Source organism: Notamacropus eugenii, chromosome 7 (assembly GCF_028372415.1).
Source record: "Notamacropus eugenii isolate mMacEug1 chromosome 7, mMacEug1.pri_v2, whole genome shotgun sequence".
Taxonomy (NCBI): Eukaryota; Metazoa; Chordata; class Mammalia; order Diprotodontia; family Macropodidae; genus Notamacropus; species Notamacropus eugenii.
The window spans coordinates 66,129,540-66,154,026 of record NC_092878.1 but is presented as its reverse complement, the minus strand read 5'-3'; the positions used below and the strand labels follow the sequence as shown (position 1 = coordinate 66,154,026).

General features: G+C 38.9%; 1 protein-coding gene and 1 long non-coding RNA gene across 4 annotated transcripts in view; one reads left to right on the top strand and one right to left on the bottom strand.

Moving 5' to 3' along the window:
• STON2 (stonin 2) overlaps nt 1–24,487 on the top strand; it is a 186,580-nt gene that overhangs the window by 76,878 nt on the left and 85,215 nt on the right. The gene's annotated exons all lie outside the window — the stretch shown is intronic.
• On the bottom strand, nt 121–23,600 carry LOC140513314 (uncharacterized). Of its 2 annotated transcripts, XR_011970134.1 has the most exons (5): nt 23,462–23,600; nt 21,615–21,642; nt 17,177–17,318; nt 15,576–15,621; nt 121–2,110 (listed from the first exon to the last, which is right to left on the bottom strand). It is a non-coding gene; the product is annotated as an uncharacterized lncRNA (long non-coding RNA). The 2 variants fall into 2 exon arrangements; XR_011970135.1 differs by lacking the exon at nt 15,576–15,621.

Below are 24,487 nucleotides of genomic sequence, written 5' to 3'. Positions count from 1 at the left end.
ATGCTCAGAGATTCTTCAGTAGAATTAAAATTAAACTGTTTGCAATGAGCCTGGAAAAAAATTCTGGGACAGGTTTGTGGAAAAATTGTGTAATTCTAATATATAAATAAGGAGCCTAAATATATCACTATATCAAGGATTTATGATTTTGTTGGTGCAGAAACAAGGCTTAGCACAACTATAATTTAGTCTTAATAAGTTTCTTGAGACTCAAAGATGTTAGTTGAGTCACCAATAGACTTGTGTCTACAAATTCTCAAAGGTGAGACTTGAACCCAGATCTTCCATACTTTCCTAGCACTCTACCTACTGTGCCACACTGCTTCTCAAATTGCATAAGATAGACTGAAACAAACACTTTTTTAAAAAATTGACCCTATGATTTTGGAGATAGTTCTAGAGACTCTTAAAGATAAACAACATATATTCTATGTACCTTCCACAAATGATTTTGAGCATGTGTTAATGCTATTTAGTATGAGGGTAGGTACTATCTACTTTTAAAAAAGAAAAATAAGTGAAGGGAAATGAAGATAGACACATTTCTCTTGGATTCTTCATAATTAATCTGTATCTCAAACTAGACGTGGGATCATAATTTATCTTTCTAACTTCCTTTCTTTGTAGATCAGTGACAGTTTCCAGAGTTTTTTGTCTGTCCCAGTGAGCATTTATGATTCCATTTTCCGGTCACATACCCAAAGTATGGAAGTGTTTACTTTCTTTTGAAAAGGAGCAAGTGATGATGCTGCATTTTCTTTTGCTTTACCTATCCCACAGAGCTATATGGTGAACCTATCTAAAGCTAGGGGAGGAGAAGGTGATAACCCTCTGAGATATAGGACCTAATTGGACAGAATAGCTAGGGAAGAAATTGAGTATGTCAGGAGTAGGACACATCTAATGGGATAGGCGTGGACGTTCTAATTCATGGAACTATGCCCAGTGCTGTAGCTCAGTTCTCCTTGAAATCCCTTCTGGGTTCTCCCTTGAGCCTCTTGAGTGTCATGATATAGTAGTCACTCATATTTATATAGTTACGTAGAAGCAGTAGTGAGGCAATATAGTAGATAGAGTTCCAGGTTTGGAATTAGGAAGACTTGGGTTTGAGTCCTATCTTGACATTTACTAGCTGTGTGACCCTGTCCAAGACACTTAAGTTTTCTCATATATTAAATGAGAATAATAATAGCATCTGCTTCCTATGGTTGTGAGAATTAAAACACATACTGTGTTTGTGTACGTAAATATGTATGTAAAGTGTTTGACAAATCTTAAAGTGTTATGTAAATGGAAGATATTATTCCTACAGTTGCTCCTATTGCTAAAAGTATACTGTAGAGCCAGAAGGTGATGGAACAGAGACACAGACCCATTTTCAAAGTGTTATTTGGGGATCTAGATTTAAAATTTTGTGAGTAAGGTAGGTCTTGTCTTCTTAAAGAGTCCTGTCTTCTGGGAAAAGTATTTTCTCATTTGTGGATTCTATATTCTTTCACTGTGTACATTTTAAAGTAACCTGTAGCATCTCAGTACTGTGTCAGAGAAAAAAGAAATAGGAAGAGGTAAGAACAGCTAAAACTGGATGCTATATGTTAGGAAGTTGTTGAGTTTTATATCCCTAGTGAGGTACTTGCAAATTCATTCTGCTTTTTATCTGTATTTCATGTACTTTATAGTTTAGTACTGGCTCCAGTGAAAGGCTTACCCAGCATGCTTTGTTAGATTGCCGTTGTCTAAGAAATTCTTATAAAGAATTAAAATCTAAAGAGGAAAATTTCCTCAGAGGTTGGGAGAGGATCTGCCAGAAGTTCTGCTCTCATGAATCCATTTTCTTCCTCCATGGGATTGGGTTGTTTGTACAGAATTGGTTGCCTTAAGCAACACATTGCTCATATGAGCCAATAGTGTTTCCCTAGAGATGTGCCATTTCCTCTTCTCCATTTGATTCTTTGAAACCACAGAGGATATTAGGATCTTGGGCATTTAGCTTTCCTGGAATGAAATATTTTGAGATTTTGCTTCCTTGTAAATCCTTTCCAGGAAATCAATCAACTCTAGCAACAATTGTTGAAGCATCTCCTCCCTTTATAAACACTCCACACTAACTCTGAAATTAGAGAAAGAGAAGGTGTTAAGGAAAGATACTGTTATCAGCCTCCTAACCATTTAAAATCATGTGGCATCTGGAGAGAGATTTATTACAGGGCCCAGGTCTGGGTTATCCCAGAGGGAGTTTGGAATAAATCCCTGTAGGCCATTGCAAGGCAAATACACAGTAGACACACTATCTGTCTGTCTGTAGTTATTTCTCATATATATAGCTATATGTATATATACACGTATGAATATATGCACATGTGTATGTATGTGTTTTGTTTCAATGTGCAGTCGTTGATGAGTCATAGCATCAGCAGGGGCATCAGCTTTTCAGGTGTTTTGTTTCTTTTTGTTCATATGTTCAGATCCCAATCATACACTTTTGTCTCAACATTCTTGCATATGCATATATGAGAAGACTGACTCATTGGGGTTAAGTGTGCAGACTATGACCTTGTAACCCAACCAAGCTAACTGGCCAGAATGAGACTGAAAACCATGGCACTGGCCTGAGCCAACAGTAATAGCAGTTCTCTTTTATACAGTTCTTTATACTTTACAGAATACTTTCCTTGTAATAACTACATGATGTAAGTAGTATAAGGGTTATAATCTCATTTTGTGGATGAGGAAACTGAAGTTCAGAGAGGCCCAATGACTTGCCCAAAGTTACCCAGCAAATGTCAGAATTGGGACCTGTTTTTCTGGCTCCTACTATATCTACAATAATACTATAAAAAAACATACTTACTATCATATATTTCCTTTTTCAATTTTTAAATCATTTTCACATAAATGATCTCTTTTGATTCTCACAACAACTCTATGACATTGTAAAACAGGCATCATTATACCTATTTTATAGATAAGGCAAGATCAAATATTTTCCCTAAGGAATCACAGCTTGTGTCTGAACTGGGTCTTGAACTCTATCTGATTTCATATCAGAAATTTTCTGCTATTCTATACAACCTCTTATAAATAATTACGATATTTTAAGAGCATCATTGTTTTTGTTCTTGTTCCTTCTAATAAGAATGATATTGAATTTCTTTTTTTTTCTTTTTTTTTTATTATTTTTTAATGTTTAACAATCACTGCCATACAATTGAGATTTTATCCCCCCCCCACCTACCTCCCACTACCCCCCTCCCTCCCCACGACTGCATACAATTCTGTATAGGTTCTACATATACTTTCCTATTGAGTATATTTTCACTATAGTCTGAATTTCTTTTGAAAAATGGTTGACCTGCCCAAGATCCAAATGTGACTCTCTTTTTATTTTGTTCATGTTTACATTTTCTGTGGTCCTATAAATAATTTCCTTTTGACATTCTGCTTTAGAAATGAGGAAGACCATCCATAAGAAATGGCACTAATTCTGTTCCACACAGCCATGAATTCGCAAGGAATTCAATGAAGGAAGGCAGTGACTGCCTGCTATGTGCCATAGTCAGAGAAGAGATACAAATTATGCTATTACTCTTTGGAGGTCCTATGGTGTGCAAATGGGGTTCCTAGTTGTCAATGATAAATTTGTTGATCAGAGAATACATACTTTCTGGGGAGCAAATAGTGAGGCCTGCCAACCCACTTTCCCAGTAAGCAGCAATTTGTTATCAAGGAAAGCCCAACATTTAGGAAGTGAATTTTCGCAGGCCCAAAACAGCATTGCAAAAAGAACTTTGAAGGCTTGGTTCTGTAAACTCCTCCTGAAATTAAGTTGTCTCATCATAAATATATCCTTCTGGGGAGGTGGAGCCGAGATGGCGGAGTAGAAAGATGGACCTGTAAAAGCTCTCCCCCATAGCCCATAAAATACCTATAAAAAGTGATTATAAACAAATTCTAGAGCAGCAGAAGCCACAAAATGACAGAGTGAAAAAGATTTCCAGCCCAAGGTAGCCTGGAAGGTAGCCAGGAAAGGTCTATTGCACCAGGTGCAGAGCACAGCCCAGCATGGGCTGCATGGCATGGCAGGGATAGGACCCAGAACAGGCTTCAGGGAGCCACCGGCAGCAGTTCCCAGATTGCTCAACCCACAAATGCCAAATTCAGCTTCAAAGGTCAGTGAGAAAGCTCTTTCACCCAGGAGAAGGGAATGCAGTCTGGACCACTGGCAGCAACCACTGCAACAGTAGTGTCCATTTTTGGAGCCCTGCACCTAAAGCCTCTGGGGGAATTGAGCCATTGATCTGAATCTCAGCCCTGAGCAAGTGAGGAGGAACACTGGCATAGTGGAGGTGGAGGCAGTTATAGAGAGGGAATTCTACTCCCAGATTCTGGGCAGAAAAGTTTTTGGTTGCTCCCAGACCATTGTGCAGTCCAGGAGAGGAGTAAACTCCTCTCCCTTGATTGTGCCACCTTGGAGGAACTGAGAACTTACAGGTCCCCAGAGTATACCCTCCTCTTGACAAAGGACTCAGAAGTGAAGTAACTGGCTGGGAAAATGCCCAAAAAATGAAAAAAAAAATGAGACTATAGAAGGCTACTTTCTTGGTGAACAGGTATTTTCTTCGATCCTTTTGGATGAGGAAGAATAATGCATACCATCAGAGGAAGTCAAGGCTTCTGCATCCAAAACCTCGAAAATAAATATGCAATGGTCTCAGGCGATGGAAGAGCTCAAGAAAAGGATTTTGAAAGTCAAGTAAGAGAGGTGGAGGAAAAAATTGGGAAGAGAAATGAGAACGATGCAAGAAAATCATGAAAAGCGAGTCAACAGCTTGCTAAAGAAGACCCAAAAAAATGCTGAAGAAAATAACACCTTGAAAAATAGGCAATTGGAAAAAGAGGTCCAAAAAGCCAATGAGGAGAAGAATGCTTTAAAAAGCAGAATTAGCCAAATGGAAAAGGAGGTTCAAAAGCTCACTGAAGAAAATAGTTCTTTAAAAATTAGAATGGAGCAGATGTAAGCTAATGACTTTATGAGAAACCAAGAAATTACAAAACAAAACCAAAAGAATAAAAAAATAGAAGATAGTGTGAAATATCTCATTGGAAAAACAACTGACCTGGAAAATAGATCCAGGAGAGACAATTTAAAAATTATGGGACTACCTGAAAGCCATGATCAAAAAAAGAGCCTAGACATCATGTTTTATGAAATTACCAAGAAAAACTGCCTGATATTCTAGAACCAGAGGGCAAAATAAATATTGAAAGAATCCACCGATCACCTTCTGAAAGAGATCTGAAAAGAGAAACTCCTAGGAATATTGTAGCCAAATTCCAGAGTTCCCAGGTCAAGGAGAAAATATTGTAAGCAGCTAGAAAGAAACAATTCAAGTATTGTGAAAATACAATCAGGATAACACAAGATCTAGCAGCTTCTACATTAAGGGATAGAAGGGCATGGAATATGATATTCCAGAAGTCAAAGGAACTAGAATTAAAACCAAGAATCACCTACCCAGCAAAACTGAGTATAATACTTCAGGGGAAAAATTGTCATTCAATGAAATAGAGGACTTTCAAGCATTCTTGATGAAAAGACCAGAGCTGAGTAGAAAATTTGACTTTCAAACACAAGAATCAAAAGAAGCATGAAAAGGTAAATGGAAAAGAGAACTCATAAGGGACTTTCTAAAATTGAACTGTTTACATTCCTGCATGGAAAGATAATATTTGTAACTCTTGAAACTTTTCTCAGTATTTGGGTAGTTGGAGGAATTATACACACACACACACACACACACACACACAGAGAGCACAGGGTGAGTTGAATAATTTTTCCATTTCTTCATTCCTATGGAACCTACTCTTTGTGATCTTTAATCCCACTGTTCTTCCCTGTTCTCCTAATTTGTAAACCCCTTTTGGCAAAACATTAAGAAATCTTTGAATTGAACTCATTTGAATTGATTTCCCTTGATCAGCCTGGATTTCTTGGGCTGTTGTTTCAGTGATGTCTTTACTACCATCCTCCCTCAATTGACCTTTTGAAGTCAGTAGAGTCATGGTGTAGTTGTAAAAGCACTTTCCTTAATTTAGAAAACCTGGATTCACCTCACAGCTCTGACATTTTCTAGCTATGGGACTATGGACAAATCACGTTACTTTTCTGACACTCATTTTCCCTATCCCATAAAATGAAGATAATTGTATTTGCACAACCTACTTTGTTAGTAACATGCTTTACAAACATCAGAGCATCATAGAAAGGTGAACTGTTATTATTCTGCCATACTTGCTATTCCCATCCCTGGGAAGTTTCCATTATAGACTTTATTCCCTTCTTCCCAGCCTACTGAGCACTGTGGGAGAGTCATGAAGCTGTGCTGATTAGGTTCATTATAAATTCATGCTCTCTAACATTTACTGGGCCCATAGGTCCTTTCTTATTTCTTTTAAGGAAACTGTGTTGCTCTCGTTGAATTCTGTCCCAGCATTCTTCTTCATTTGAAGACACCTTTTGCCAACCCAACAGCAATAAAATGATGACCAGTTGAAAGATTTGTAACATTCACAGCTATGATAATGAATCATGTTCTTTTGTAGTTACTTTTCTAGGCTGTCCAGTAGAGTATTCTTGAGTGAACATAATGACCTTGGAAAAATGCCATTTGCAGAAGAGTGTTTGTCAATATAATCGTTACCATGCTAAAAGCATATATTTTTTCTAACATGCTGCAGAAAATTTCTGTGAAGCATATAATTTATGCATAAGCAAAGGCCTGCTACTCAGAAATCACAGGATCATATATGTATATATATATATATAAACACACACACATAGCATAAGTGGCCTCAGAGATCACCTAGTCCAATTCCTTAATTTTACAAATAAGGAAATTGAGGCCTAGGGAGGTTAAGTGCTTTTCTCAATGTTCTATAGTTAGTAAGCTTTGGAGGATGGCATTTGATCTTAGGCTCTCTGAGTCCATGTAAACAGTTCTTTTTATTGGGCCATACTTTTGACCACATAATGCATTCCCCACAGTGATTGATCCAAATGGTCTCCACACTCCTCCAATCACTATTTTTTCTCTGATCATGTTGTTTCCTGCATTACTGAAAGAAATGAAGCCATCTAGCGTAAATGAAGCCATCTTTCCATAATGACTGACTGGAGCTTTTGCTCCTATATTCCTCCAACTGGAGAAACTTAATTCACCATGTACCCACCTGTAGGCTCTGCCCTAGGATTTAGTAAACAGGTCTGTAAGCAGAGATGTTAGTAGGATCCTTACCCCAAGTATTTCAGTTTCAAGCCACTCATCCTTGCTGTTCTGTTCTTGGACCCTAGCTCGAATAATTGAAATTCTCAGGAACTGGAGACCTGCTTTGCCATCTCACTAGTCCACTCAAGGATTAGAACCCAGTTCCTTGCACTAGAACCCTCATGGCTGATCTTCACTACTTGCTGCCAGTCCTCCTTAATGCTGAACAGCTGGCTATGTTTCTAAGTCTCCTCTTGTCATCCTTGGTTAGTTTATTGTAACTGAAACCAGGTTTTGTATAGATACCAGCTACGGCAGGTAGGTGGCACAGTGGGTAAAGCATTGGGCCTGGAGTCTGGAAGTCCTGAGTTCACATCCAGCCTCACACCCTTATTAGCTATGTGACCCTGGGGAAGTCATTTAGGCTCACTTTGACTCAGTTTCCTCAACTATAAAATGAGACTAATAATAAGACTTACCTCCCAAAGTTATTGTGAGGATCAGATGAGAATAATGTTTGTAAATCACTTAGCTTGATGTCTAGCACATTTTTGTTTCTGTTTAATCAATTTAGTCATGTCCAACTCTTTGTGACCCATTTTGGGGGTTTTCTTGGCAGAGATACTGGAATGGTTTGCCATTTCTTTCTCTAGCTCATTTTACAGATGAGGAAACTGAGGCAAACAGAACTAAGTGACTTGTCCAAGGTCTTGCAGCTAGTAAATATCCAAGGCCAGATTTAAATTCAGGTCTTCCTGATTCCAGGCCTGGTCCTCTATCCACCTAGCTGCCTCACCTGGAACATAGTAGACACATAATAATGCTTGTTCTTTCTTTCCCACCTTACTTCCTCTTGATTTCTTTCACTGGACTTCCTGGATTGTGTAATGGTAACTTAAATGGGAAGATCTTTCCCATTCATTAATAGGCCCATGTGACCTCTAGGTCACATGAAAGTCTGAGTTACATGGAGCCTGTGGTGGGAGGAGTTTGCTGAATGGGTGGAACAGGAAGAGGCAGAGCTAGAGCAGAGCTGAGAAAAAATTGGTGAGAGCAGTCAGAATTGAAAGATGCAGGCAAGCAGGCAGCTGACTGTGAGTAAGAGAAGGGCATTCTGTTTCAGGGAGCCTGTTTGTGATTTGTTAAGGGAGCTGGTTTGTGGAAAGACTAAGAGAGGGAAGGGTTGGGGCTGGTGTTGTCTTCTGCATTGTTACAGATTATGATGGATTTAGCTTTCAGGTGTCTGAATAAATGTTTTGGTCCTGTCTTCCATGTGGAAAGTCTGTTGTATTTCACAATTCAGAATTGCATCTGTATATTCATGGCTGCCGTAGGCACTGTGAATATTGTGTTGGTGCTACAGATTGTCAGCTTATCTAAGCCTCCAGCTTCTCTGATAACAGTCCTGAGAAACAGAATTGAATGATTGTTGTTGTTGGTTGTTGTGTTTGACCTTCATTCTCGAAGAGGATCATGGCATCAAGTTGATGACGTGACTTGCAGTTGACTTTGATTTGAGGGAGGGAGGAGGGAGGGATGTGCAAGATCACCAACCTTACTTTCTTCTCCTGAGCCATCTGAGTCCAGTGACCTGCTATTGATCAGGATGGCTGGAGTTGGTCCAGGATGCATTGGGAGACCTTGGCCTTTTTAGGCTAGGCCTTTTCAGGTGCTCACATAGAGGGATGTAATGCCCGTTTAGTGAATAGGCTTCTTTAAGAAGTATTTAGGGAATGGCCCCCTTTGATGAACAACAAAAAATAACTAAATCAAGCTTGAAGGGAAAAAGAAACTATTACATCATAATTTAATTTCTTTGGCATATAAGGAGACTGACCAGTGATATGTTCTCCCCTAAATATAACTTGGGCAGCTAGATGGCACAGTGGACAGAGTGCCAGGCTTGGAGTCTGGAGGACTGAGTTCAAATCCAGCCTCAGACATTTATGCTCAGTGAGACCCTGGGCAATCAGCTTGAAAGTAGGAAGACCAGGATTCAACTTGGGCAAGTTATGTAACCTCTTAGTGTTCTAGGCAATTCTCTAAGACCATAAGCTGCAGAGAAGGTGCTAACTTACATGTGTAAAGGGAGTTTCCTCACCTGGGAGGTCTCTCTACAAATGAAATTACAAGTCCTGGTCTTATCACTGTCTCCATCCCATACTCTCCTACTGTAACCACTTATCCTGGTTTTCTTGTAGTTCCTACTTGTAGGGACTCAAGATCATCTGTCCTGGCTAAGCTACTCTGTGGGCCTTTTGTTGGCCAAAGACAACCTTATGAATGGAAAGTAGCCAAACTAAAGGAGAAATAGAAAAATATTGCAGCATACAGTGCCAAGGGCAAGGGAGATGCAAAAACGGAGGACTCTGACAAGCCAGTGGGATCTAAGGAGAAGCATAAAATGGATGAAAAAAACAACAAAGAATAAATAAATATCTATAGCATTTTAGTTTTTGTTTGCTTGTTTGTTTTTTAGAAGCCACCTGTAGTTTCTTTTGCTTGAAAGTTCTTCATATTTCTTTTATACAGAACTGCACAACTGCAGAACAACACTAAGCTGGAAACTATTTGAGAAAGATGGCCAAATATTTCTCTGTTTTTTAGTCTCCTTTTTTCTCTACCTGATAATGATTATGCCCTTTCTTTCCTTCCCAAACTAAACTTTTCACTGTTGCCCTTCCTAGCCTCTTACTTGTCCATTGTCCCTTTTCTCTCCTGCATCAATTCTATTTATTATGGAGGAGGTTTGGGAAAGAATATTGAATATAGATCGAAGAGATCTATGTTCAAATCTAGGTGGTGCTATTTACTACTTGTGTGATCTTGAGCAACTCTTTGATTTCTTCATCTGTAAAATCCAGGGGTTGGTAGACTAAGACTTGGAATTCTAAAACCAAAGACCAGCATCTTACCCCTGCTATATGTCTTCAGACTAGTACTTGATGACAGAAGGGACAGAATAGCTATATGCAAGTATTTAAAGGGCTGCTGTTGTATAAAAGAACTTAACCCCAGAGGGCAGCAGTAGGAACAATGGTTAGAAGTTACAAAAGGCAGAATTAGACTTGAATTTCCTAGGTAGTAGACCTTTCCCAAAGTGGAATAGTCTACATACAGAGACAGTGAGTTCTACGTCACTTGAGGTCTTCAAGCAAAGACTGGCCCACCACTTGGGGTTATTCTTGTTCAGGTATGAGTTGAACAAGATACCCTCTGAAGTACCTGCCAATTCTGAAATTCAGGGATGATTTCCACACTTATGTGCAGCTAGGTCCCTTCCACCTCAAATCTCTAATATAGGTGTATATTTAATCTATGATGTAGATCTTTGATCTGCAGTATTAGTTTAGATTTCTTAGCTGTAGTGGAAGGAACACTGAATTTGGAAGTCAGAAGACTTGGGTTCACAATTCAAGACATACTAGATGAGTGACCCATGTTACTGTCACGTCACATGACTATTCAGAGCTTCAGTTTTCTCATCTGTAAAGCAGGAATAATAGTACTTTGAGTACCTACCTTTCAGGCTTGTTAGAAAGAAAGTTCTATATAAACCTTAACCCACTATATAATGCAAAGTAATTGATCTTGTTATTCAGAAAAGAAAGATACTGCCTATGATCCTAGCTGTGTTATCCCAAGCCATTCATTTCCCTCTTGGAATCTCAGTTTCCTCATCTATAATACAGGGATAACACTTACCTTCCCTACCCCATTAAGGTTGTTGTGAGGATCAAATGATAATGTACAGAGAGTATTCTGTAAACTGTAAGATGCAGAATAACTATAATAGTATTTATAGAGAGCCTACCATGTGCTAAGTGCTTTACACTTTACGTTTTGTTTACCTTGTGCTAAATGTTTTATAAATTTTATTTCATTTGAGCCTCCCAGCAACCCTTGGAAGTAGGTGCTGTTATCCCCATGTTGTACTTAAGGAAACTAAGGGACACAGAGATTAAATGTTTTGAGGCTAAATTTGAATTGACTGTAGGCCTAGTGCTCTAATTATATTGAATGTAATCTGCTATTATTATCATCTCTGATGTTTAAAAAGGTTAGAGAAACATAATTTCTGGGTAATTTAATCACTTTATTGATAATGCCAGCATTTTAATAAAAGGATGGTCATTTGACTTTCTCTTAGACAAAAGACAGTCATGGCAGTGGGCTCAGTAAGCTCATAGATGAGGGGTTTTTCTCAGGGTAGCAGTCAACTCTCATTGGTTAACAACTAATGAGAGGATGAATATTACAATGAGTGGCTGTCCCTGAACTTTGATTATGTCATTTACTTCTAAGTTAGTCCCAGCCTTGGGTAATCTGTTCAAAGAATTTATCCCCATCCAAACCTGAGTGGAATGCTATTGCTTCCCCACCTGGGGAAGGAGGGGGGTCTGAGTAAACGGAGGTTAGCTCAACCTTCAAAGACTGAGGTCTTGAAATGAGGATAAAAGAAAAAGGAGGGAATTTGAATGTCCCCAAATCATTGGTTATTAATAATCATTTCTCTCACACTTTTATTATTATTAGCAAGATTAGCTACATAGGAAACCTAGGAATTTGGGAAATATATTCAAAATACAAGGCTGTACTGAGAAACCATGTTCATCTTCAACTTGACTTTCCCCTTTCTCCCCTTAAATCTCTCCCCTACTTATGTAACAGGGTATATTTTAAAAGGATCTCAGAATGAGGACTTTTTTCTGTGTATCTTGAGATTGACACAGCAGCTGCGTCTATTGAACTAACAGAAAAAACAGGTGTTGAGAGAGAGGAGAAACGGTCACATTTTCTTCTTCCAGTTGCCCCTTTTCTCCCAACTGCTCATTTGGTCAAAAAAAACTAAAATTCACAGTCTCTCCCATACAGAAAAGTCAGGGGTTAAATAGATCCATTTTAGAGGTCTTGATTGCTTTAGAGCAGGGTTAACAGTCTGTATAGCCCTGAAGTCACTTTCCACCATCTGTGCTTCTCATTCTTTTCTTTACTCCTCATTTTTCTTTCCCTTCTGCTCCTTCCTTGGTTTTCCCCATTGGTCATTCTGTGTGTGTGTGCACACTTGTTCAAGCATGCACCCCCACACTCAAGCTGGCAAAAACTATCTCTTCTCCCACCATCTTCCTTTTCTTCTACCTTTGGTACCTGTCAGTACTGCTTAGCCTCACAAATAGAGGTCAGTATTGCAGAAGCATATCTAGTAGTTCTTGCAGCTCACATAAAGCCCTTCACATTCCAGCAGTGGAAAGGGAATTTTTAAGGAATGGGGGAAGGAGGAGGAGGGCATTTTATAAAACATTGCTTAGTTCAAATTTTCAATGATAACTTTGGTCATATTGATGGAGCTTGGACCTAGTGGTGTGCTATCAAATGTTTAATGAGTAGTTCTCTGGGGGGGAAATGTATCTCACATATTTATAAATTTAATCTGCTTTATTAATATTTTCTCTATAATTTTCTTAAGTCTAGGGCAGCTAGGTAGTATAGTAGATAGAACAGTGGGCTTAAAAACAGGAAAGCTCATCTTCCTGAGTTCAGATCTAACCTCATACACTTAATAGATGTGTGATCTTAGGCAAGTCACTTAACCATGTTTGCCTCAGTTTTCTCATCTGTCAGAAGAGCTGGGGAAGGAAATGGCCAACCACTCCAGTGTCTTTGCCTACAAAACCCCAAATGGGGTCATGAAAAAGTCATACGTGACTGAGACAACTGACCAACAACAAAGAGAGCAAAACATAAACTCAAGCTGTGATTTGTAGCATTTTCTGGTTTCCAAGGTATGAATGCCCACATTGAGAATTTAACAATCCACTTTTAAAAAGTGGCTGAACTGGCTGCAGCACAATCCTCGCTTTTGCATTAAAGAGATTCACAGAAATTTAGAATCTGAAGGAACCTCAAAAACTTTTAATCCAAGCTAAGCTTGAAAAAGGATACCCAAGACAGCATACCCAACAATATAACCTTTTCTTGCAGCCCTCGGATAGGGACAACCCTTTACCTCCTTCCAAAGAAGTTTAACTTCTTAAGAAATTATCAAGCCTAAATTTGCCTCTTTGGGGCAGAAGTTTCTTGCTCTACCCTCCAGCCTTCCAATTAGAGGGGAGAAGCAACTGAGGGTGCTTAAGAAGTGTTGAATATTAAAGCTGAATCAGTCTACAAGATGCTGAGATTTCATGTGATGAGTTCATCCTGAGGGAGGCATGATATTCACAAAGAGGAAACTAAGCAGAGCAGCTGATGGAAAATGAAGTGAGCTGGAAACCCTCTATAATGAGAGATATTATTCAAATTCACTTTTCATTGAGACATTTCTTTGCTCTTTGACACCTCCAACATGGGCTAGAAAGTTCAAGAGAAGAAATGGGAAAACTATTTGGGGAAAAGTGAGGCAGACTATTAACATGGGATTGTTATATTTCATGGACTCAGGTATCTGTATCTACAACTGTATATAGTACTCCATATGTAGTCTGATCAGGGTACAGTGGGATTATCATCCTTCTATTCTTATACACTGCTTTTCTTAATACATTTTAAGATCACATTAACTTATTCTAGCTGCTATATCGGAATGTTGACTATATTGAACTTGAAGTCTACTAAAAAACGTCAGTGCTCTTTAGCTAATCTGTTGTCTAACCACACCTACCTCATCTTGTACTTAGATTGATTCAGAAAAAGCACTGGATTTGGAACCAGAGGACATGAGTTTGAGTCTTGGCTGTTTCATTTACTGTCCATGTGACATGAGACAAGTCATTTCACTTCTGTGGATATCAGTTTCCTCAAAGTGGTTGGAGATGGAGCAGACCATTTCAGAGGGTGCTTCCAGCTCTGACATTCAATAATTGTATTCATCTACCTGGCTTCCATTACTATAGTTGATCAAGATTTTCTGTTGTTTCTACCAGGAGGCTTATGAGAAAAATGGGAGAAGGGCATTTTGTGGCCTGTATTTCTTATGTAAACTTCTTGGCAAGCTTCAAAGCTTTGTGGCAACCATGGCCAAAGGAATCCTCTGCCTCCACAAAGGAAGCAAGCAAGGAAAGAGATCTGAATTACTTGAGTAGAGCTTCTATTTTTTAAAGTAACTCCAGAATTTGAACTGAACTAGAAAAGCAAGATCAAAGTAGCTTGGAAGTTAATTTTTCCAAGCTCCTCAAAATCAGTCATAATCACAAATTGATTGTTCTCACTCATTAATAGAAAATTCAAGGTAACTTAGCTATTAACTTTAACCAACAAACCTCGGCCCCAAGGTAGGAGTGGCTAAAGAAACTTGTCAGTACTTTGGAGGTTGTATTGTGCAGCAGTAGCCTGGGACCCACACAAAGCTCTCCCTACCCTCCATCACTGATGATGTCCACGGAATTTCCTGAGCAGTTTTGTTTTGACAGGTGTAGAACCAGAAGATAAACCCAATAACCCTGCAGCATAGAGGTTTTATAGCCCTATATATAGGTTTGTGACCCATGTTATAGCTGGATTTGGGCTTAAATGGAAGACCTTTCACTGGGTTTAAAAGTAACACAATCTCTTTCAAGAGGCTATGGAGTTTATTCATCAAAAGGAATGACAAGCTGAATCTTCATTAAGCTGCTGATGTGGGCTGGAATATGAGGGAGGTCAGGGGTTCCCATTATCCATTCAGACTGTGACTGGCAGCAGTAGCCCTGTGATGTGTGGGCTCTGCATAGCCTTTGTTTAATTTCTATGGCTCTAGCCTCAATTAGTAGCTCAGAGCCAGAAAAGGGGAAGCTGGTTCTAATTGTTGCTTTCCTTTTTATTTGATTCTCCTTTTCTCCTCCTCTATCCACAGCTGATCTTACCCTTTACTGTCATGACTTTAGGCATGTGTGAGTAAGGGAGGAGAGTGGAAAAGATAGCCTTTTGCCTGACCATTTTTTCTGGGTGGACGGTGGTGGTTACCATTTTGTAGTTCTGTGAGATTGAACCCTTCCTTCTTTTTCTAGAGGGAGCTTAAAAAGTTAGCAGGAATTATGGGAGAATGTATCAATTCAGAGAAGCGCACGGAAAATCAGATTTCTGCCCCCCCCCATCACCAAATAAAAGTTTGGCTGTAAGAGAAAAGTGTTTCATTGCATAACCCTGAGATAAAGGACCCCCGTGATTACTTTCCCCTGGGAATAGGTTGCTGACAACTAATTCCTGCATCATTTTGCCTTACAGTATTTCTGGTGTTATTTCATGGCATTATCTTTCCTCTTAACATAAGTACAGTCCCACTGCATTTACCCAAAGGAAAATGAATTTGTTTATATTACACTGTATTGACCTTACCTGCTGATTCTTCTGGGTAGAATCAGCTTCTGATTATACTACAATGCTGAAAATGAAACATATTAAAGCTATGACACAATAAATGCCTCATACTTCCCTACCTAACATTGCCCTCCCCAGCACAAAGACTCATGAGTAGTTAACATTCTCTCACAGTAGCATGGTGAATAGTTGTGAATCAACATATCAGTAAGGACTTAGAGAACACCTCTTGTATTCTCAGCATTGTGATATACAGATGCAGTCTCAGATTGGAAAAAAAGGATGATCTATGACTCTTTGCCCTTTGTCACTGAATCCCTATCTAAGCATAGTGCTTGCCACATAGTAAGCACAAGTGACTTGGAATCAGAAGACTTACGTTCAAATACTCCTTGAGGCACTTACAAGCTGAATGACCCTGAGCAAGTCACTTAACCTCTTTCAATTTTTGTTTCCTCATCTATAAAATGGCAGTAATAGTAATGATAATTACACTTACCTGCCAAAGTTGTGGAGATCAAATGAGGTCATAAGGGTAAAGTTCTTTGCAAACTTTAAAGTTGTTATTGTTAATAATTACTTGCTGAATTAAATTGAATATAATTGGGAAGTTCCTTTGGGAACTTAGGGGCTCTTTGGGAGGACAAAAGTAACACATGCAGCAATAGTTCAGAAAAGGACTCAGCTATTAAGGTGTGTCTTACAAGTTGGATATAAGACCATGTCTTGTAACTCTTCCTGCTTCCTAAGATTCTTCAGGACTTACCATTTGCCTTGCCTCTATACCCTGCAATCCCCAGCACTGTCACCTTAGCTATTTCTGTAACTGAAGGACCTCTGAGCCTTGTCATCTACACGGTAGAAACCCCCTTAGAATTTCCAGGCCTTTCCTTTTGCCCTACAACTGAACTGTCTGTTATGTATTATCTCTTCCAAACAGATGTGAGCTCCTTGTGAGCCAGGACTATCTCACTTTTTCTATTTATATTGCTTAGCACATGGCTCTTAATAAAGCCATTTTCATTCATTCATATTCTCTGCGATGTCTTGTACATAGTAAGCTCTTGATTAGATCATAGTCATAAAATAGGGATGGAATCTAGGAAATGGACCTGTTCTTTCACTGGATGAGAAAATTCCCTCTCTCCAGGCTCTTGTCTTCACTGTGACTTAGAATCTTAGAGAGCTGCCTAGAACCCTGAGATTTTAGTGACGTGCCCAGGATCCCACAACTAGTATGTGTCAGAGGTGAGACCTAAACCTAAGTAGGTCTTCTTGACCTCAAGGTCAGCTCTTCATACTCTTCTAATAAATAGAAACGCATATTGTAATCCCACCCCCCCCCCACAAAAAAACAAGCCCTTTGAACCCATAAAGACTATGTAACATCATTTCCTTTGCATCTTTTGATGCTATTTTTTCCTGTGGCTTACCCTGCAGGGGTAAATGAAGTGGAAGTATATTATGAGATAGTAAAGTGGAGCTTTTCTTTCTTTTTGTCTTTGTGGAAGGGCATAAATGCAGCCAAGTTCCTAAAAGAACGTGCTCCACTCAGCAGCATCTGTGCTAACAAGTTCTGTGGCTTCTGCCACCAGATCTTCAGGTTAATCAGGATTTACCTGTTGATACTTGTGCAGTTTACAGACTCTGCCTCAGGCACTGATGAGTTCTCAAAATTATATGGTTTCACTTCGTCCTCTTCTCCCTCCTCTAAATGATTTAAGTCAGCAGTAGATTATTCCATTTCTTTATGCATAGTTCCTGGTGGAGAAAACATGAAGTAAGAGGATGATGATGATAATATGTACTTATATAGCACTTTGCAATTCACAGTGTTCTAATAATATTAACATGCTATATTTTATCTGCATAAGTTTATACATACATTCTTAATGTTCAAGTGAATCTATGGTCTTGTTCATGAGGAAGTTTCTTCCCGTGATGCAAAAAAGCAACCTTCATGTGAGACTTGTGCCATTTCCTTCCATAAGTTCATCACAGGGGATCCATCTTATGTGCTAAAGGCATTTAATGTTTTTTCTGGATATTATTAGTGTACCAGTGGAGTACTCTGGCATCCACCTATCATCCCTTGACACATGCAGTGACATCTTTTATTTCCGTTCTTCTGAGTTTCGCATTAGTTAAAGGTCACAGGTTTCCTTTGCTCTCTGTTAAAGCTCTTTTAGTGACCCCAAACTTCTCATTAAAGCAAAAAGCCCAGGCAACAACACACGGAATTCCAGTAGAATCCAGAGAAAACTAAATATGTGGGTGCACACATTCAAATTTGTGTGTGTGTGTGTGTGTGTGTGTGTGTGGCAGAGAGAAAGAGAGAGAGAGAGAGAGAGTGTTTATGAAGATTTTAAGAGGCTTCATGGTCCTAGTTGAGAGAGAGCTAGCCTTTGAATCAGGAGGACCTGTGTTCAAGTTCTGTTTCTGCCACATATCAGCTATGTAATACCATGTAAATACTTACGTTTTCAGTACTTCCAAGCAACAGTGTACATCTATAAGTTACAGAAACACTGGCTGATCTGTATTGGTAGAAGGGAATTCCTTATACTAATGGGAATTTCCTATACAAATGAAATCACAGGTCCAAACCAAGAGATGTCACCACTGCCTCATTGCTTTTAATCTTAGATAGTAATGGAAGTGGGGTATATGTTACTCCAGCTACAGTATATTGTTTTGCCCCTTCATAACCAAAGGCACATAGTTTGAGACCATTTAGTAAGGAGGAAAATCTGGAGTCAGTGACCTCTGGGACACAGTGAACTTAATTGATCCATGAAATACTGGACCTATGATCATTGTCAATTGGCACTTTGTATGTAACATTATCGACTGAGCTAACTAACCCACTTCAGACTAGGTAACTATTTAGATGTGGGTTTCTCTTCCCATAAAACTTTACTCTTATCCTGGAGAAACTAGGCTTCTCCAAAGCTATAGGAGAAGAGTGCAAACTTTATCAGGGCCCATTAAGTAGGGAAAGCTTTGAGTCTGGACCCAGGAATTAACTGTATGCTTGTCATCTGAGAACTAGCCTCAGTAAATTGAGAGGCTTTGTAATAGAAGGTGGTCCACTGACTGGTGAATTTTTTGGTCAATTATATTTAATACTGAGCTTATTGAATTCCCCTTTAAAACTGTTATTCCTTCCTGGTATCACTTTTGTTTTGTAGAATTAAGTCATTTATTCAGTCTCTTACAATCACAATTTCAGTATTATCTTTGGAGAACTCTCCACACTGGACCCCTGTTTCAATTCACTCTTTTGACTTCTTCCCAACAGCTACCTTACCCTACTCTGCATGAGTTTACTTCTCTCTACCCTGCCACTTTCCAGCTCCCATTTATGTATTTTCTTCCCTCATTAGAATATAGGTTCCCTGAGGGTAAGTACTGTCTTTTTTGATCATATTTGCATTCCTTAAAATTAACACAGTTCCTGGTACACAGTAAGTCCTCAATAAATGTTCTCTCTGTTCATCCATTTGTTCCTCTGTCTTTATCTTTGGCTAGTCTCTCTCACTTCTTATAAATTATCACTCATCAAGCCCTTTAATTCTTTTGTTGTAATTTTCAGTTTTGTGTGACCCCATTTAGGGTTTTCTTGGCAGAGATACTCAAGTGGTTTGCCATTTCCTTCTACAGTTCATTTTTATAGATGGGAAGCTAAGGCAAACAGGACTAAGTGACTTGCCCAGAGTCATACAGCTAGAAGTGCCTGAGGCCAGATGTGAACTCAGGAAGATAAGGCTTCCTGATTCCAGGTGGGAGTTCTATCCTCTGTGCCCTTTCACCGTCTGTAATTTGGGTTTTTCATTTTATCTTTAATTGAGAGCAAGAAACAAAGCTGAGAATCTTCCTTGATGGAAGATCATCTTTTATGAAAATGGCATCTAGGAGCAGTGTGGATGAAGAGATTAAGATGTAATCATTGTGAGAAGCAGCCTAGGCTATTTATGCAGAAAGAATTATTAAACCAGACTTATTTAGGGTTTTCTTTGGTAGCTGTTTGTTTTTTCTCCAATATCTTATGAAGTCAAATAAGGCAGTCAGAGCTCATGGAGTTTAGAACTGACCAGTACTCCATTTTAGGGGCAGCTAATCAAATCTGTCCTCAGATACATATTTAAAAAATGACTGAACAACCACAAAAATATTTCCAGTTTAACCCTTTCCTCTCCCTCCATATGACCACATACTCCAAGCTTAGCCAAAAGTGGAAGTAGATTGTAAGCTTGAGGATAAGGCCTGTTTCACTTTTCTTTGTAGCCCAATCTTTCTTTGCATGGTGCCATATATGTGCTTTTGGGGGTTTGTTGTTATATAGATCTGGGGTTACTCTCCTTTCACATGTATAGATCAATAGCTAATATGTAACTTAAAACTTAAAATCTAAATTAAAAAAAACGAGGGAAGTGGAAAGTGGCTCCCAAACAATTTTATGACAAGTGTAACAAGACCTTAAGTGTATCACAGAGCCCAGTTATTATGGGACTTTGGCTTCTACTATAATTGGACATTCTTATCCTGAGATCCATAAACTTATTTTGATGTTTTTGGGGTGGTGATGGTGATGGTGGTGTTAATATTTTGGTAATTGTATTGCAATATGATTATTTTCCTGTATAATTCTAAGTATTTTATTTTCTGCATTTAAAAACATTATTTTGACAAGGGGCCCATAGGCTTTACCAGATTGCCAAAGAGGTCTGTGGCACAAAAATGGTTAAGACCTCCACATCTGTACTGTAAGAGAACTTGCTTTTCTTCCAGATTATGGGTATACCCTACTTTAAGAAACTATATACGCATATAGATACATATCCAAATATATGTGTGTATGCACAGAGATACGTATATATCCTCATTTACACAAATTAGGAGTGATCATTTACCTCATTGAAGGATTCCTAACTTTGCAAAACATTTGATCTCTATGTCTATTACAGTTATCTTCCTCAGTGTGTTTAAAATAGAAATGTTTGTTTATTTGCTTGGTTTTTTTAAGATTAAATATAGCTTCCTTGAAACTAATCCATTGTATAAGCTGAGGTGTTACCGGTCTTTGGGGCCCTGGTGGATCAGGTAGGACAAGATCCAGAGACTAAAGTCTTTTTTCATTGACTTATAATCAGATTTGCCTTCTCCAGGCAGCACTAACCCTCCTGCTCCAGTTAATTGCCCTCACTTTCCTTTCTCAAGGCCAGTAATAACTGCGTGTAACAAGCCCACTATAGAACCACAGTATAAAGAATGTGTAGATATAAATTTAAAAAAACTAAAATATTTAGATTTGCTGTTAGAATATAACCTCTGTATTAAACTGGTTTGAGATCTAATTGTCCAGCTATCGTTTGCTTATCCAGAGTGCTTTTGTGTAGGCAATTGCCCTTAAAATTCAGCAAATATTTTTAAAAATAGAATCAAAAGTAGGATCTTTGTATATAGGTACTGCAGCGTCCCTGTCTGTCAGCTTCTCCTGGCCTCCCTCCCTCTTAGGGTGTGTCACTGCTGGGAAAGCCAGTGAGTTAACCTGTATGGGTTGGTTGTTTTTTTTTCCCATGTTGGCCCATCCCACACAGACAAGAGGACTGAGTGGCAGACAGACAGCCTTGGGTTCTGCTGAAGCATGCAAAGTGCATACCTACACAGGCACACACGAAGACTCACTCACCTCCCTCCCTCCCCCCACACCCCCCCTCCACAGTCACATATACTCTATCCTCAGGAAGAGACAGAGTTACAGGACCAGTGTGGGACTGGGGAAGTGCTCCATTCGGGCTTATTGGTAAGTACAGTGAGCAGAGGACTCCATCTAATTTAAATGCTTCAACACTGATACTTCTTGTTGGTTGTCCAGACTAAGATTAGAGCTTTTGCAAAAGGATTGTAGAGTGTTTTGGGTTGTTTTTTTGTTTTTTTATCGATTGTTTGCTTGACTTCTTGGAAGTTATGGGACAAAGAAATGCCTTTTTGTTTCTCTGTGATATTCAAACTTGTAACCTGATATCGTAGTCTTGGAATGAAACTTCACATTACCTTGCCGAGTCGGAGTTACCGTTTGCCCCTAAAGGAAAAGGTTACAAAGATTTATTAATAGGTTTTTAGGGGGAGAAAGGTGCTAGAGGTTGTCATGTACTTTCCAGCACCTGTGCAACTCTCAAAAAAAAAAAAAATGAAAATGATTGACGGCTTCAGCTAGACAACCCTTAAATGGGGCTATAAGGATGTTCTGTCTCTCTGATTTAAAAAAAAAATAGAGCAAAGAGGTAATTAAAAATTTATTGAATTCATGTGGGGGGAGTAAGGCAGGGTTTGAGAAAGTAAAAAAGGCAAATTAATGAAATTACACAGGGACTTTTTATATCCTTTGTATATAAGTGGTAGTCCTTTCAGGAAAAAAAAGTCACAAGAAAAGAAACCAGAATTGCAATATATGACATTCAAAAAACAGGGATCTTTGTAAAGTAGTATGTAGGATGCTTTGGAGGCACAAGGAAGTGGCTGTGGGGAGCAGGTTTTTTTCTGTCAACAGTGCCAAGGGCCTCTCTGTTCACTTGCAGTGGGTGACAGAACAATTCATTTCAATCAAGCCCTGATTGTTAACTAGGGGCATCTGTTTCAAATATTTGTTCTAAACTTAAGAAGCTGGTGGCATTGGCATGTAAAAGAATGCAACTGCTGCCCTCAGTTTGTAAAATGATTCAGACTTTGAAAATTGGGTGGGTATGGAGAAGATTTCAAAGCAAGAGAGAAAGATGTTCAAGGAAAAGCTGATCTGTCTGGATCGTGGGGAGGTAAATTTGATACATGGTATTTTTTTTAACAGCCCTGTTATTTTTAAACAGCCATGTGAATTGCATCTTGATTACATTAGAGTGTAAAGTAACTAAGTAGTTTTAAAGAAAAATGGTCCAGGAAATCTAAATAGGAACTGCTCAGGCCAGAAGTACTGGTATACTCTCACAGTGCACATGCCAGTCTGACACACATTGCTGATCAGCTTTCTCTTTACCAACAAATATGACACTGGCCTTTATTTGGAACCATGTGCCTGGTCAGTTTTGGAATTTAAGCTGTGTGGCACTTTAAACTCGTTAAGCTGGATATTTCTTGGGTAGGTGCTGACCGTGTATCATGAACGTGATTCGAGATTTTGGACCTTTGTTCATAAAGGGAGGCAAAGACTGGGTGGTACCCAATTATGTTCCCTTTAACAACAGCTGTAACAACATAACTCGTATTTATAAAATATTTATATATAGTATGGTATATATATATGTAGTACAGTATTTACACAGTGTTTTAGGGTTTACAAAGCACTTTATAAATATTGTTTTACTTGGTACAACAACCTTGTGAGGTACGTGCTGCTGTTATTTCTGTTTGGCAGAGAGCAAACTGAGGCAGACAGGACTTAAGCAACTTCTCCAGCATCACACAACTATTAAGTGTTTGAGGCCAGATTTGAACTCAAGTCTTCGAACTTCAGGTCCAGTGTTCTATCCACTGCTCTGCCTTTAAGTACTAAAAATGCAATATTCATAAATGCCCCTCCAATAAAAAAAATCAACTCGAACCAAACAGGGTGGGGGAGAAGTAATTGTCCAACTAAACCCTCAAGTTTCCAATCAAATAGGGGGAAAAATATGTATATTACATTATACATGTCAATAACATCAAACTAAGCAAGGGGAAAATATTCATTTACTCAGGTGTATGCTAGGCTACACATGGAATGACCATGCATGTCTGTACATGCAATGGCCATGAGACAAATCTCATGTCTGTGTTTGTGTTTAGAAAGATGGCAATACTCTAAAGTTGTGGGGAAGAACTGGGCCAGTAGTGATGTCTGGAGAACATGCATGACTTAGGTTATTGACCTTGTTTGATGGTATCCATGACAACAGTATGAAGACCTTTGCCCTCGAGAGAAGTTCCTAACCACTCCTCCTGCTTTTCCTTCTTTTCCTTGAAGTTCCTGTAACAAAGGTTAAAATAACCTAGAGAGGCACTGGATGAAAGTACTTCAGAAAGAACACTGGATGTGGAGTCAGAGAGAGGGAGCTCATTGTTCAGTCGTGTCCAACTGTTTATGACCTCACTTGGGGTTTTCTGGCAAAGATACTGGAGTGTTTTGCAACCTGGGTTCAAATCAGTACAACTTTGGAGTCATCAGTGAGTCCTTTAACAAGCTCTCTGAGCCCCAGTTTACTACATTTTAAGTAAAACTAGATGGTCTCTTGAGGTTTTTTTCTAGCCCTAAATCTATAGCCCTGCGTCTAAATACTTAGAAATCATGGCTCTAGAGCTGGAACAGACTAATTCATGAAGATTCAGAAGTTAAAGTTTCTGTCATTGACAAGATACAAAGAAAAACCACCATGGATTCCTATTGGATATTTCAGAAGTGATAACCAGTAGTTTCTGTTAGCTGTTTTGAGCACCATTTAGAGCAAGTTATATATTAAGTTCAAAAGCTTCTTCTTGCTCTCCAAGCTCATTCTCCTCCCATATTTCTTACTTATGAATATGAATGAATAAATAAAAAATACAGTTTATATAGCTTATAAAGTGAGAGACTTTTTAATCTACTAGTGGCCTGCTCTTTAAGTTTACAGTGCAATACCTCCTCGTATTAATATTGTGGCGCTTTTTAGTGTTTCTCAATGTGGTTGCATTTCACTCCTGATGGTGTCTTTATTTTTGTCTTTTTCCCATTGACCTTACTAGTATATTGAAACCTGTTACCACGTAAATAGTGTGTGTGTGTGTGTGTGTGTGTGTGTGTGTGTGTATTTCAATGGATTTGTAATCTCACTGGTGGAGCTACTGCCTTCATGGGTGCAAGACATCCATGACTTATCATCCTGTATGACTCTTATCCGTGTTCTGCCACAAATCATTGT